We start from the raw sequence: 15,548 nt of genomic DNA, 5'->3' as shown, positions 1-15,548 counted from the left end.
CCTACCTACGCGCGCTATGTCATTTCGTATATGGGTAGGAAGGCCTGTTATCTTATTTAAACTACAAATTCCACATTGAAAAGAATTACAGTGACTGAAAGATAATCTCCCATCATATGAGCTGTGTTGGCATGTATGAAATAGTTGTGCCTTACTTACCTTTGTTAGTGTTCTGTAAATGAAAATGCAGATGAATTGGTTGCAACAGGAACTCTTTTGCTATGTTCCATTGAAAATGCAATGTGCTGTAAAATGCATTAGTTTAGTGCCAGTTACCAAAGTAAAGGTTTTCTGCCCCGGTGATTTCAGAAAGGAAGTGTATGTCACATCCTTAACCTTTTAGTCATGAAAGGTCATGTTGTTTGCTGACGGTGGCTTTGCAGCTTGACCCAATTAAGTGGTGCTGGGCAAGACATTCTGCCTAACTGCCTTCTTCTCCTTCACTGCCAACATTGGGATCAGCAGAAGGGCTATGTCTCACAACATGGGCTCTAGATTTCAGGCTCACCCAAACATGTACGTTAATAAATTATAGCATTAAGTTGCACCTGAAATCGAGGGGGGTCCGGGGGCTCACTAGTGATGTGAGGCCTAATAGGTGGGTGGCAGCTTAGGCACGTGCCACTGACCCCCGCCAGGCATATGATATGATATGGCATTTGTGATGTCATCTTTGATGTCCTGGGTGTTAGTCTTAGCAGTGTACGGTGGTGGCACGGGTTATGGTTGCTTAGCTTACCATAACTGGAAAATTTCAGGGTTTTTTCAGTTTTACTTTGAACCATAACGTCTCTTTAAGAGAGTTTATTTCACTGAATTTCATAGGTTTCTAGTAGCGCAACTTAACCATAACGTCCCTTTAACAATGTTTTTTTCACTGAATTTCATAGGTTTTTAGTAGCGTGACTTAACCATAACATCCCTTTAACAAAGTTTGTTTCACTGAATATAGATATAGATAATGTAAATATTATAAATGTTTATTAAAACTCCCTTAGCTTACATACGTATAACATAGAATATCCTAAAACCCCAGCCACGCTATTAATTTTGATGCCCGCGGACCGTGCGCATGTCCGCGGAAGGACGATGTCACCATCAAGACTGCAAAAACTCAGGAGGTATCTTACTTTATTGTATCATACAATAATAACACGAAACATGTTCAAAATCAACCACATAAATACATTACATTCAATAATAAATAAAAAGTGCAAACTGTATATGTAACACACCAACCCTCCAATTACATAACATATGCAACATAATGCAATATACCAAAACAAACTAATTATGCCTCCAACAGAATTACCTCACACAGACTGCATAGCAAAAATCAGCAGCACACGTACGCAGCAGTAACACCAAAAACCAAGCAAAAAACTAGTGAGTAAACAACATTTATTTTATATATTTGTAAACTTTCTGTATTAGGTACCGTAAACATAATATATGTATTTATTTTTACACAGAAAATGTTCCTCATAATGAAATAAGTGAAAACGTTGATACCAATGGAACACACTACACTTCCCTATATAAACAAATTATTACCCATTACTTTATGTGTACTTACCACATTTGTTTTTTAAACACACCATACAGACATTAAAAATAAAACAGAAACAGACGTTTGAAAATCATCTGCCACGAATGCAGCAAAAAATTGATCTATTAAAAGTTTAGTGCACTCAGCAATATAATGTTCCCAATTGTTCGGGCATGTGCTTCTAAGCATACGTTGATCGATCGTACAAATAATTCCTATGCACCTTACTGTAATTTTCCTCTTTTTTACATATGCGAAATCAGGCACCAGTGCACGGCCATCTTGTGATAATCTTATCTGTTGTCACATTGCCAAAGGAGGACTGCCCTGGCGGCACTAATTCATATGCCCCGCCCTGGAGGCTGACATCACCAAGCTGTTATGACCGGCTCTTGGTCATAGGGTTCACTCCAAGGGACACTCAGGATACACAGGCCAGGTACGCATAGTGGTTACTTTATTAGCTTCTTAGGTTACAGGATCAGATGTCAACAAGTCATTAGGAGATAAAGAGGAAAGGGACAGGATCAGATGTCAACAAGTCATTAGGAGATAAAGAGGAAAGGGACAGGTGCCCACTGGCTCCCCCCACCCAGGCTCACATAATCTAACTGCCTGGGTTAGAACCCATTCAACCCCAAACATTCTAATCTCACACTCCAGACTCACAGCCTACATTCTGATGGTGACATCAATCCTGGCTCAGCACACATGCAAGTATAAGAGCCAACCCTAACACCTCCTTTCCTACAACAAACAAACACACCTCAAACACACACTTAGAGAAAGCAACCCTAACACCTCCTCCTCTTGCATAAATAGCAACACACACTTTCACAACAGCAAGACACACCTCACTCTCAGCAGAGTTCCGCTAACCCCAGAGATTGAACAAACAAGCGTAACTAACATCCTATGACAGTCCCAGCCGCCACAACTAACATTCCTAACCAATCAAAAGATCACAAATCGCCTTCCGTTCCCGCCTGCCACAAAGGAACCTCGAACTGCCACTTTCGAGCACTAACCGCCCACCTCAGCAAACAAACCACAACACTACCAAGACCAACCAAACACAAAGCTCCTTCCGTTCCTCTCTGCCACAAAGGAACCTCGGACTGCCACTTCCGAGTACTAACTCCCAAAACCGGGAAAAACCAGGTACTGTCATAACTGCGCAAGATACTTACTAACAACCCAACAATCTACCTGGGTCACCAAGAAACCACAGTCACAACTCATGCCGCTGTCAAATCCATTCCAAAATTCAAGCAACACAGACACACCTAATCACCAGTCACTCACCTCATCACACCAATAAAGAAACGCAACCAGCTGTCACTAAACAACCACCACCAGCATAACGCTACAAATGTTGGCCAGACAAATGAGCCCTTCAAAACCAAATAAACACCCCAAAGTGAACACAGCTGCAGATGAAACGTTGCCAGGCTTCTGAAATTAATCAAGAGCGGACTCAAGAACAATTCCAAAAGTCACCTAAAGTTAAAAGAAAACACTAAATGCAATGTAACTTGCATCTCCCGAATTCCAAGCAATCCCTGGACCTTAACAACTCCAGGGTCAGCAAAAACATCAAAGCTTCACACAGCTTCAAGTAAACTCCGCAGAGCTACACACCATCAAAAACAACATAGAAGCTTCACACAGCTTCAGGCACTAGTCCCCTGCTAGATGCCTCTGGACTGCTCCGCAGAGCCACAATCCAAAACAACATAAAAGCTTCACTAAGTTTCATGTGAACTCCTCAGAGCCACCAATCATAACAACAACACAGCTTTGCAAAGCTTATGGTACTAGTCTCCTACTAGATACCTCTGGACCCCTCAGAGTCACTAACCAATTAATCAAAGCTCCAACAAGCTTCTATATTAGCCTACCACCAGCAACATCACTGACCCCACAGGGCCTCTAAACACCAAACACCTCCAACTCCGCAGAGTCCCCTGACCACCCTTGGTCATGTACCTCAATTAAAACACATTCCAAAAAGCTCCAAAAGATTTCAAAACCAAACACTGGTCATGCACCAACACTAAAACATTCACATACTACTCCAACACACACATGAAACACAGGATGTTCAAAATACAGACAACCCCCACATAGAATGTTAACTGCTAAGGAGCGCTGCAGTCACTCTAGCAGTCATCATGGGTTGCACATCCATGCACGCACAAACAAAACATCACTCCTGCAATGCCTCAAAAATGGTTACAGTAAGCATTGCAATGACATATCAATAATCACATTATAAATTGCAGATCTCATTTCCTAAAAGTCCATGTTGCCAAAGCATGGGCAACTCTAAATGCTGAAATGCCTTAAAGATTGTGGTAACCATTAATGGACAACATCACTCTTATTGTGCTTTAAGATCACAAATCTTACACCACACACACACAAGCAAAACATAGTGTTAGGATGATCAGAACAATGAAACATAGTACATCCAAGTCACATTTTCTAAAAGTCCATGTCGCCTTTAAACAGGTAACCTAATATGCTAAAATGCCTCAAAACGTTATACTAAGCATAATAGGATCAACACCCTTTGATTGTCCACCTCAATCAACCTCATATGTGCCACTCACAAACAACCCCTGTCACAACACAAATGTGGAAACCAACTTTAAATGAGACCTAAACGTCCATGTTGCCAACTGGGGCCAACTCTAAAACCAACCTGCAATGCCTCAAAATGGTTACATCTAAAATAAAATGCATCTCCTATTCTAAGTGCAACATCATTCTCACTAATACTTCTCATGGTTATTCACTACTAATGCACAACAGTACTCTTCAGTCACTGCTTGCCACATCGTTGCTCAATCCATTATGACATTTTACTTTTAAATGAAACTCCAAAATTTCTTCTGCAAGCATAAACTAATCATCCCCAAAAACTACTATCATACCCAAACCCAAACAGTAACCATTTTCTAATTGCATGGTCCCCACCTCAGACCAAATCAGCATAGCGTCTATTCTCATTAAAACCTTTAGCCTCCAGGTGCATAAAAGGCACAATTACGCTTACTTGGCATGGAAATTACACTTCCCCTTTTTAAATAATGCTGGCATAGTCACTAAGGAAATGGTGGCACACTTGGGCAGCCTCATGCAACCCTGCCAATATCTCCTCATGTACCAGGGGGCCTGTTCCTGGCAGACTCCAACAGGCCATCCTTGCCCCAGGCTCCATGGGGCAGGATGCTTCTGACACCCCTGGGTGGTCGCCTGCAACAGCCCTGGTGGCTGACTAAAGCAGTACATGGTGGCTGACTCCATGGTGCTTCCCATTTCTCCAGACTCTTGGACAGCCTCTAATGACTCCTGGCCTCAAACAGGGCACTCTCCCTTCTTCCCAGGGGTCTCCTCTGACAGGCTGTCCCTTCCAGCCCTGGGTGCTTTCCATTTCTCCAGACTCTTGGACAGCCTCTAATGACTCCTGGCCTCAAACAGGGCACTCTTCCTTCTTCCCAGGGGTCTCCTCTGACAGGCTGCCCCTTCCAGCCCTGGTGGACTGGCTCAAACAGCCCTGGGTGGTGGGCGCAAACAGTCTATGGGGGGCAGTGGGCTCTCCCTCTCTCCTTTCATTTACTTGTCCTCTTGCCTGCACCCCCCGCAGCAGAGTCTCTTCTCCTCTCTCACATGACATCACACAGGTACCTGTATCTCCTTTTGCTTCACTTGGTGTCCACTCCAAGGTCCTCCTTCACCATACCTTGGACCATCCTCGTCGCCAATTGTTATGACCGGCTCTTGGTCATAGGGTTCACTCCAAGGGACACTCAGGATACACAGGCCAGGTACGCATAGTGGTTACTTTATTAGCTTCTTAGGTTACAGGATCAGATGTCAACAAGTCATTAGGAGATAAAGAGGAAAGGGACAGGATCAGATGTCAACAAGTCATTAGGAGATAAAGAGGAAAGGGACAGGTGCCCACTGGCTCCCCCCACCCAGGCTCACATAATCTAACTGCCTGGGTTAGAACCCATTCAACCCCAAACATTCTAATCTCACACTCCAGACTCACAGCCTACATTCTGATGGTGACATCAATCCTGGCTCAGCACACATGCAAGTATAAGAGCCAACCCTAACACAAGCCTCAGTGATATTCTCCACCTATCTCCAGGACATTACTATACACCGTAGTAAAATGCACCCAATCATCACTTACGTGATAACGTTACTTAATGCAGATCCCGGAATATCAACACACATCATCTCACAACACAGCGCGTCCCAATTTTGAATATAAAACTATACATTTAGCAACACTGTACAATTTGTAAAGTACTTTTATTTCACAATAAGCGCTCCAAGAACATCCAGCAATTGCCATATTCAAGCAAATAGTTAATTTTTTTCTTTGTTCTCCATCCACAAATGTTTATCGTAAATCATGCGGTGTTCCTTTTGAGTATAAGAACGCATTGGACGCACTGTGACTCGCAAGCCTTTGGCATGAACTTGGCGCTAGGCCACCGTAAACAATGTCAAGTTGCTCCTTATCGCTTGTAAGGAGTACAGGCATATGGGCCCGTGGCGATCAACCAAAAAAAGCGTCACTGTGATCCATCCATTTACGTATATCCATAGCTGACAGTTAAAAAAACAGTCATTTGGTATCTGGAATCCATGACAATCTCAGTAAGCCAAGATGTAGCTGTTTAAAAATACATAACAGAAATGTGTCTCAGTAGCCAACCTTTATTACAGTTTACAATGTAACCTTTAATTTGGCCCCCTGTTACAACTATTGATAAACCCGGATGTGAAACAATATGAACTCAGACAAGACATTGTGCAAAGTGCTCTTCACTTTGCTTTAGAAGTTACTCTATGGACTATGGTCAGCTCGAAATGGAATGCTGAGGCTAATGCTGCAATTAATGAGCAAGCTAAAACCAAGAAGAACACATAGATGGAATTTTAACTAAATATTAGCGTTGAATTATGCGTTTGTGCAACCTGGGTAAACACACTACTGGACTACACGCATCTCAATGCTCCGCTGCCCATGTGCCCAGAACAAAACAAACTACACACACAAGTTGTATTGTGTGTCGTTGCAATATGCAACCCACAACAAACAATACAATGTAACCCACCAATAATGTCACCGAATGATAATTTGACTAGTTTGTGTATAAAATCATCCAAAGTAAAACTTACATAATATTCAGCATTTCCATTCTATCGGCGTAACACACACACTCCTTTCAGTTCAACACATTTTCAGAAAATGAAATTACATGTTCCTTTGTACAATTTTTGAATGGTGAACATTATCATATTTGAAAGTCTTACATCCCTCCCTTCATACATTCCTTTCAAATCCTCCCTTTGTTTCGAGGTAGAAAAACAATTGAACCTTATAATGTGTACCACGCATGGGTTTCTCAGCTAGGAAACAAAAATTCAACGGCACTGACCTTCACTCAGAATGGTACCCGATAGCCCTTCAGACCACAGTGGCTTGACAAATATTTTTGAAAAACTTATCAATTGTTTGCTACCATTCACCAATGTGGGCAACATTTCCACAGATGTATTTTGTTCCTCTGCACAACTTTGCACTCTCCCAGGGACTCCCACAGTTAGGCCACACCACCTGTCACCTCATCCCATCTCCTCTTTACACAGCAAATCACGTAAATATTTTTGAAAGGAGCAAGTCTGTAGCCCTGACAAAAAGTGGTCGTATGAGAATGTCCAAGTAAACCTTGCTGCACCCCCTCCGGCTACGTCGCAGACCCTCATCACATTGACCACAGTTATATATTAGTGGCCTATAATAAGCACACGTGTATTTGCACACATTCCTACATTTAGCATACTACTCCAAACCATGCACAAACATATCTCCAACCACCAACACCCTGATTTTCTCCACCTCTACCATCTTCACTACACACAGCCTCTTTCACCACAATCCACAACCTCAACATCTGATTGGTTGATCCCTACAGTCCCCTTTACATACTGCATTTGCTGAGAAACCCCAGATGTGGCATGCCCTGCCCGCGGACACCAGCGATGTCCCAGGAGCGCTTAACACTGGGGCAGCCCTTCTACCCTTTCCACTTCACTTTCTGCACCATTTCATTGTCTACTGTTAAACAGTCACACAATCATCCACCAATCACATCCGAGAACTCTACATCTAACTCTATCATCACATATCAGCACTTTAGATGTACTATTGATCACTCTCAGTACAATTTGGCTGTCACTGCAACAGACCTACAGCAACAACTACTATAAAACTGGCCAATATCTCTACTTGGAGATTCATGCACATCCACATGCATGAACATAGACTACAGGTATGAATATGTTCTACACAGTACATGTACAGCTCTTCTAACAATACATATAAAAAGAGTAACTACCACTTACCCTGTATAAACTGTAAAATGACCTTACTGTCATTTATCCCATCTGCTATGATGAACTGTCAATTGAAAACCTGTCTCCTCTCCAAATTTGTATTTACTCACAGAACTATCTAAAATGTTTTTATTTCATATTAAATGATGGCAGAAATAACAGTATAATTATGAAAAAGACTGTCCAGTGTGTTATAAAATTACACGCAACCAGGATAAATACATGAATCTTCATTCAAGCACACACACAGCCAATATCATTACAAAGGCTCCCAGCTCAAACAACACCACTGCCTCTATATGAAATCCTACTCCTTTATTTCCCACACCTTCACAAATACATACATTACATGCTTTTCTGTACAATCTCTGCCATTTACCATGTAAAAATGGCAAAAAATGCATATGATTTTTTCTTCTACCTCTTACCATCCAATAACATAACATTAAAAAAAACAAGTGTGCTCTATACGTTTACTATTATCCTCATTTATAAAACCTACTCAACTAACAGATTTTAAATAAAATATACAGGATGCACATAGGCAATGAAAGTGCATATGCATACTATGCTCAGTTGTAAGAAAACACTACTACCACAAAAACAAAAAATACACAGGCCGATTCATGGAATAAATGTGCGCCGAAAATCCCGGCGCAGAGGGGCCAATACGTGCGCTGCGCCGAAAATCAGCGCAAAGCGCAGGGAAACCAGCGCACGTCGATTCATGGAAGTCCCTGCGCAAGAAAAGCAGAGGACGTGCGCGGAAAAAACGCGCGGCGCAGGCCGGCGCACAGGTCAACCAACGTCGTGTGCCACGGCCACTGCGCCATCACTCCGAGCGCAGCGCACAGCTCTAAAGTAGGCGGGACACAGGGCGGGACACTCGGAATGGGGAATAAAATGGGGCACAACACTCGCAATGGGGAAGAATGTGGGCGGCACGGGGAAAGTTTAGGAGGCAAGTGCGCGGAACGCCCACACGCTCGCATACAACACGTATTCATGGAATAGAATAGGGCAAAAAAGCGCACGCTCAAAGCAGCGCACAGGCACAAACAGGCACAAACACGACCGCCACAAGAAAGCAGGCGGTAGCGTCTCTGCGCCTGCAAGAAATGTGCGCTAAAAGGTGCGCCAACAAATAGCACCTATATACAGACATGATCAATGTCCAATACTGTGGCCCTCCAGGACAAAAGACGTACAAAGGAGTACCCACAAACACACACACGCGCAGAGAGAAAAAATAAACGTGTGCGTGCATACCGGGGTGCGCGGTAAGTTGCACACGCGATATGGCCGGGTACGTGGATTACAGGGGTGCGAGGGAAGTAGCACACGCGAAAAGGCCGGCTACGTGGATTTCAGGGGTGCGCGGGAAGTTGCACACGCGATATGGCCGGCTACATGGATTACAGGGTTGCGCGGGAAGTTCCACACGCGATATGGCAGGGTACGTGGATTACAGGGGTGCGAGGGAAGTAGCACACGCGAAAAGGCCGGCTACGTGGATTTCAGGGGTGCGCGGGAAGTTGCACACGCGATATGGCCGGCTACGTGGATTCCAGGGGTGCGCGGGAAGTTGCACACGCGATATGGCCGGCTACGTGGATTCCAGGGGTGCGCGGGAAGTTCCACACGCGATATGGCAGGGTACGTGGATTGCAGGGGTGCGCGGGAAGTTGCACACGCGAAAAGGCCGGCTACGTGGATTACAGGGGTGCGCGGGAAGTTCCACACGCGATATGGCCGGCTACGTGGATTCCAGGGGTGCGCGTGAAGTTCCACACGCGATATGGCCGGGTACGTGGATTGCAGGGGTGCGCGGGAAGTTCCACACGCGATATGGCCGGGTACGTGGATTACAGGGGTGCGAGGGAAGTAGCACACGCGAAAAGGCCGGCTACGTGGATTTCAGGGGTGCGCGGGAAGTTGCACACGCGATATGGCCGGCTACGTGGATTACAGGGTTGCGCGGGAAGTTCCACACGCGATATGGCAGGGTACGTGGATTACAGGGGTGCGAGGGAAGTAGCACACGCGAAAAGGCCGGCTACGTGGATTTCAGGGGTGCGCGGGAAGTTGCACACGCGATATGGCCGGCTACGTGGATTCCAGGGGTGCGCGGGAAGTTGCACACGTGATATGGCCGGCTACGTGGATTCCAGGGGTGCGCGGGAAGTTCCACACGCGATATGGCAGGGTACGTGGATTGCAGGGGTGCGCGGGAAGTTGCACACGCGAAAAGGCCGGCTACGTGGATTACAGGGGTGCGCGGGAAGTTCCACACGCGATATGGCCGGCTACATGGATTCCAGGGGTGCGCGTGAAGTTCCACACGCGATATGGCCGGGTACGTGGATTGCAGGGGTGCGCGGGAAGTTCCACACGCGATATGGCCGGGTACGTGGATTACAGGGGTGCGAGGGAAGTAGCACACGCGAAAAGGCCGGCTACGTGGATTTCAGGGGTGCGCGGGAAGTTGCACACGCGATATGGCCGGCTACGTGGATTACAGGGTTGCGCGGGAAGTTCCACACGCGATATGGCAGGGTACGTGGATTGCAGGGGTGCGCGGGAAGTTCCACACGCGATATGGCAGGGTACGTGGATTGCAGGGGTGCGCGGGAAGTTGCACACGCGAAATGGCTGTGTGCTCCCAGGCATTACCTGTACACCCTCCACGGCCCCTGCAGGCAGCACACACCACAGGGAACTACCCTGCACACCTGCTCATGTCTCCCACCACCCCCACCCCCCATCCACCAGGGACACCCTCCACCAGGCCCCCACCCATGTCTCCCACCACGCCCCACCCCCCATCCACCAGGGACACCCTCCACCAGGCCCCCACCCATGTCTCCCACCACCCCCCACCCCCCATCCACCAGGGACACCCTCCACCAGGCCCCCACCCATGTCTCCCACCACCCCCACCCCCAGCACTGTGGGGAACCTGCCAGCAGGCCCCCACCCATGTCCAACCCATGTCTCCCACCACCCCCAACCCCCCATCCACCAGGGGCACCCTCCACCAGGCCCCCACCCATGTCTCCCACCACCCCCACCCCCAGCACTGTGGGGAACCTGCCAGCAGGCCCCCACCCATGTCTCCCACCACCCCCAACCCCCCATCCACCAGGGACACCCTCCACCAGGCCCCCACCCATGTCTCCCACCACCCCCACCCCCAGCACTGTGGGGAACCTGCCAGCAGGCCCCCACCCATGTCCAACCCATGTCTCCCACCACCCCCACCCACCAGGGACACCCTCCACCAGGCCCCCACCCATGTCTCCCACCACCCCCCACCCCCCATCCACCAGGGGCACCCTCCACCATGCCCCCACCCATGTCCCCCTGGCCCCTGGTCCTGACGATACACAATAATGGCAGTAATGGCCAGCATACCCAGCACAAACACCCAGGCAAGGATTGCATGCACCCACATAGTGAATGCAATCACATGACACAACCCCAAAGGCAAGTATGCAAAAGAACTCATGTCCGCCACACACACATACACAATGGGTGCAAGTGAATGTCAAAACCCATATCATGACATGTAAGAAACCAAAGAAAAAATGACACAAGTGTAAGATAATATAAAAATGTATTACAAAAAATATCAAGTAAACTAATACAACTATCTGGCAAAGCAAATAAAAGGTCCATGTCCGGGAACAAAAATGAGAAACCAAAAAACAAAGGATAGAAAAATCAATAGATTTTGTCCAAAGTAAACACATGTAGTATGAAATGAAAGAAAAACCATTACGACATGGTGTAAACAATATGAAAGTAAAAAAATGTACCTCCCAAAAAATAACAATATATACAGGATTGTTCAAGGGTCCATGAGCCCAACACCACTAATGAAACCTAATACTAACTAATTTAAAAAATATGTACAAAGAAGTGGCCATTGTCCAAGCGGTCCAAAATAATAAAAAGAAATAAAGGAAACCTAGCACTAACTAACTAAAAAACTATATACAAAGGCAGCGGGCTAGTCCTGCGGCTCACTTGGTGATGCTGGCCAGGGCATCCTCGAACTCCATGTCAATGTCCTGGAGGCGGGACTCAGTCCTGGCCCCGAGGTCTCGCAGGGACAACCCCATGTGCTCACCAAATTCCCTGCGAGCCTCCTCGAGGCACTCAGCCCGCCTCAATGCCTGATGCATGGAGATCTCCGCCCTGGCCATGGCGAGCCGCTCCTCTTCCGCCCGCTGCCGCTCCGCACCTATCCGCTGGCCAAAATCCTCCCACACGGAACACACTGCCATGCCAGGGTTGCCCTGCCCTCCGGCCGATGCCTGCCCCTCCGATCTTGATGGCCCTGAGCCATGATGCCTCCCACGTCGAGCCCGCTGCTGCCTCCGACGCCACTGCCTCTGCCAGCACGACGGCATCCAGGCTGATGGTAACCACCGACGCCGTCGTGCACGTGCCCTGCCCGATGATGCCGGCACATCTTCCATCTGCTGGGGTCCACTTGCTGTGTCGTCCACCCCTGCTGGACCTCCGACTCCCAACTGCGGCAGGGATGGGATCCCCACCGAGCTCGCTGCATTGGTCGGGGCAGGTCCACAGGGGGCCATGGTGGCATCTGGGCCGGAAGACGGCAAGGAGAACGACCGGTGGATAGCCTGCACAGAGGAGGAGAGGGCCGTCAGATTGGCCAACACATGCAGGAACCCCCCGAACATGGCCGATCCCAATTGGGCCACGTCGGCACGGTGCACTTCGTGATGACGTGCGTGCTCCTCCCGGGAAGCACGCACTGCATCACGAATCACAGCCGTGCGCATCGCGACCCCAATCAGGACCTGCTCCACGCGGCCAGGGGTTCCCACGGCCGCAGGTGGAGGGGAGTCAGTTGACATGGACATCCCCTCTACCTGCGGACGGGCCTGGGACGGGGCATCCCTGCTGGTGCATGGTGGTGCACTCACAGGGTCAGGGACAGCGACATGCACAGGCACCTCCACGGTGACCTGTGCTGCCTCCTGCCCCTGGCCCTGGACTGCACCACTTGCACCAGCAGGGATGCTCCCACCAGGCCCCATGTGTGCACCAGTGTCGGCCTCCTCCTCCTCTGTGCAAACCACCAACCTGGATGGCTCCTCACCGTCTCCCGCCGTAGCAGGCCCCTGTGGGGGCTCACCCACCCCTTCCGCTGCAGCCGTGGGGGCATCCCCGCCGCCTTGCTCCACAGCGCCGTCTCCGCCCTCTTCTTCACTAGCCGCTGCGTAGAGGGAGACAAAGGACACAAGCATCAGGCTACTGTACAATGGTCCCCTAGACAGGAAGCAATAGCAGATGAGCACCCCTGTCAAAGTACACTTCCATCATGTCCCTCCACAACACATGGGTCAGTCCAGGCAAAACACACACAGTAACAGGCATGGTGCATGCCATGCACATTTCCATGCATGTCCAATTGACTCTTGAAACATTCAATGATATGTAACTCACATGCATCATGGCTCATGCATATCACATGCACACACTTCACCTCAGTCACATCCATCTGGCCCCAATCACACCGAACACAGGCAAAACAAGGGTAAGTTGGGTGCGTCACTGAATCTGTGCATTGTCACACACATGAGTCATGCATCCATGGCATGCACAAGTCACAGACATGCAGGTCAGGCACACAGACATGGCTACCATATATGTACCTGGCATCAGCACCCATCCTTCACCCCCATCCATGTCCAGGTACAGAGACTGGCATGCTCTCATGTCCCAAATCTGCATAGTGCTCCCCATGCCGCATTTCAACACATGCAACAACCATGTGGGTCACACATCACTGGTCGCACATGCATTACCATGATGTCCCAGCACACATACATGCATACATGGCCCATGGCACACATACAGGCAAGTATCATAGAACCAGCACACCGCAACATGCCCTGTCTCACACAGTGATGCTTGGACACTTACCGCTCAACTCCAGACGGGTCTCCCTCTCAAGGATCTGGGCGTGGAGCGCTGGGCGTACGCGTTCCAGGACCCTCTTCTGGATGGAACTCATGTGGCCCCGGCCCCCCTCCACGAGGCGCCGGGCCTTCACAAGGGTCCTGGACCTCAAGTCCTCCCAGCGCTTCTTGATCTTCAAGACGTTGCGGGTTGCCACCCCCTCCGCGTTGATGGCAACCACACAGTCGGCCCAGATCCTCTCCCGTCCTTCCTTGCTGGCGCGGGACGATCCAAAGAGGGCATCATACTGCCCCAGGACATGCTCCACCAGGACACCAACTTCGGTGGCAGTGAAGCTGGTGCCCCTCTGCCCCTCTGGCCTGGGGTTGCCACTGGTGCCAGATGTAGAAGTGCCCGACATGGCAACCCCAGAGGCAGGTGTGGGTGGGCAACTGGGTCCTGGGGCTGGGCTGTGGAGCGATGTAATCCCAGTTGGGAGTCTTCAGTTCCAGCAGGGGTGGACACAGCAAGTGGACCCCTGCAGATGGCTGATGTGCAGGCACCAAATGGCAGGGCACGGTGGCAGCAGGCAGGCAGGCAGGCAGGCAGCAGCAGATAGCACGTGGGAGGCTGCTCAGGGCACTGGGGGGGCAGTAACTCGGCCTTCGGGGCAGGAGCGTGGTGTTCCGTGTGTTTTCGGGTGGCCAGCTTGATACGGAGTGATTTGGCACGTGAAATTCCTGCACGTCAGCGTGAAATCCGAGGAAAGGCCCTTAGCGCGTAAGTGCGTCAGCACGCATACGCGATTCTATTGGACCAGAGTCCCTCATCGCGTAAGCGCGTCTGACGTGATCCGCACGGGCGTTCCCCACTCAGCACGTGAAGACGGAGCACACGTGGAAATACTGCACGTCAGAGTGTCATCGCGTGTAATTGGCCAAAAGTGCGCGTACACGCCATTGGCCTATGTACGTGTATTTCATCGCGTGTAATTGGCCAAAAGTGCGCGTACACGCCATTGGCCTATGTACGTGTATTTCATCGCGTGTAATTGGCCAAAAGTGCGCGTACGCGCCATTGGCCTAAGTACGTGTATTTCAGGGGCGCGCGGCCACTTACACAAGCAAGTACGTCAGCGCACCTGTATGCCTGCTGCGTGGGAATTTCCACACGCGATTGGAGTGGGAACTCGATTCCAGGGGTGCGAGGCTCACACGCTCGCCTACAACACGCGCAAGGCATTAATTTGCGCACTTTTCAATAAACAAGCCAGATGCCAGGATGAACATACCGTTCCTAGCAGCAGTGGCAGTGGGCTACCAAAGGAGGAGGAGGAGGAGAGTCAGGGCCAGAATATTCACACCCAGAACCAGCCTATTCGGGATGCCTGATGACCAGGTGTATGGGAGGTACAGGTTTCCAGCACACATCATACTGGACCTGGTCAGTGAGTGGGAGGATGACCTCACATCACCCACCCTGTGCTCCCAAGCACTCAGCCCCCTGCAGAAGGTCCTGAATGTACTGCACTTCTTGGCCACTGGATCCTTTCAGCGGACAAGTGCCATAGTGGGTGGTGTGTCACAGGCCACGCAGTCACGCTGCCTACACCAGGTCTTGAACATCATCACTGCAC

At 49.2% G+C, this 15,548-nt stretch overlaps 1 long non-coding RNA gene across 1 annotated transcript in view; it reads left to right on the top strand.

The window, feature by feature from the left end:
• LOC138481128 (uncharacterized) overlaps positions 1-15,548 on the top strand; it is a 1,231,087-nt gene that overhangs the window by 1,202,112 nt on the left and 13,427 nt on the right. The window lies entirely within an intron of this gene.

Source organism: Ambystoma mexicanum, chromosome 5p (genome assembly GCF_040938575.1).
Source record: "Ambystoma mexicanum isolate Mex_15411 chromosome 5p, UKY_AmexF1_1, whole genome shotgun sequence".
NCBI classification, from domain to species: domain Eukaryota; kingdom Metazoa; phylum Chordata; class Amphibia; order Caudata; family Ambystomatidae; genus Ambystoma; species Ambystoma mexicanum.
Note: the sequence above shows the minus strand (reverse complement) of the source record. Positions and strands in the feature narration are given on the sequence as shown.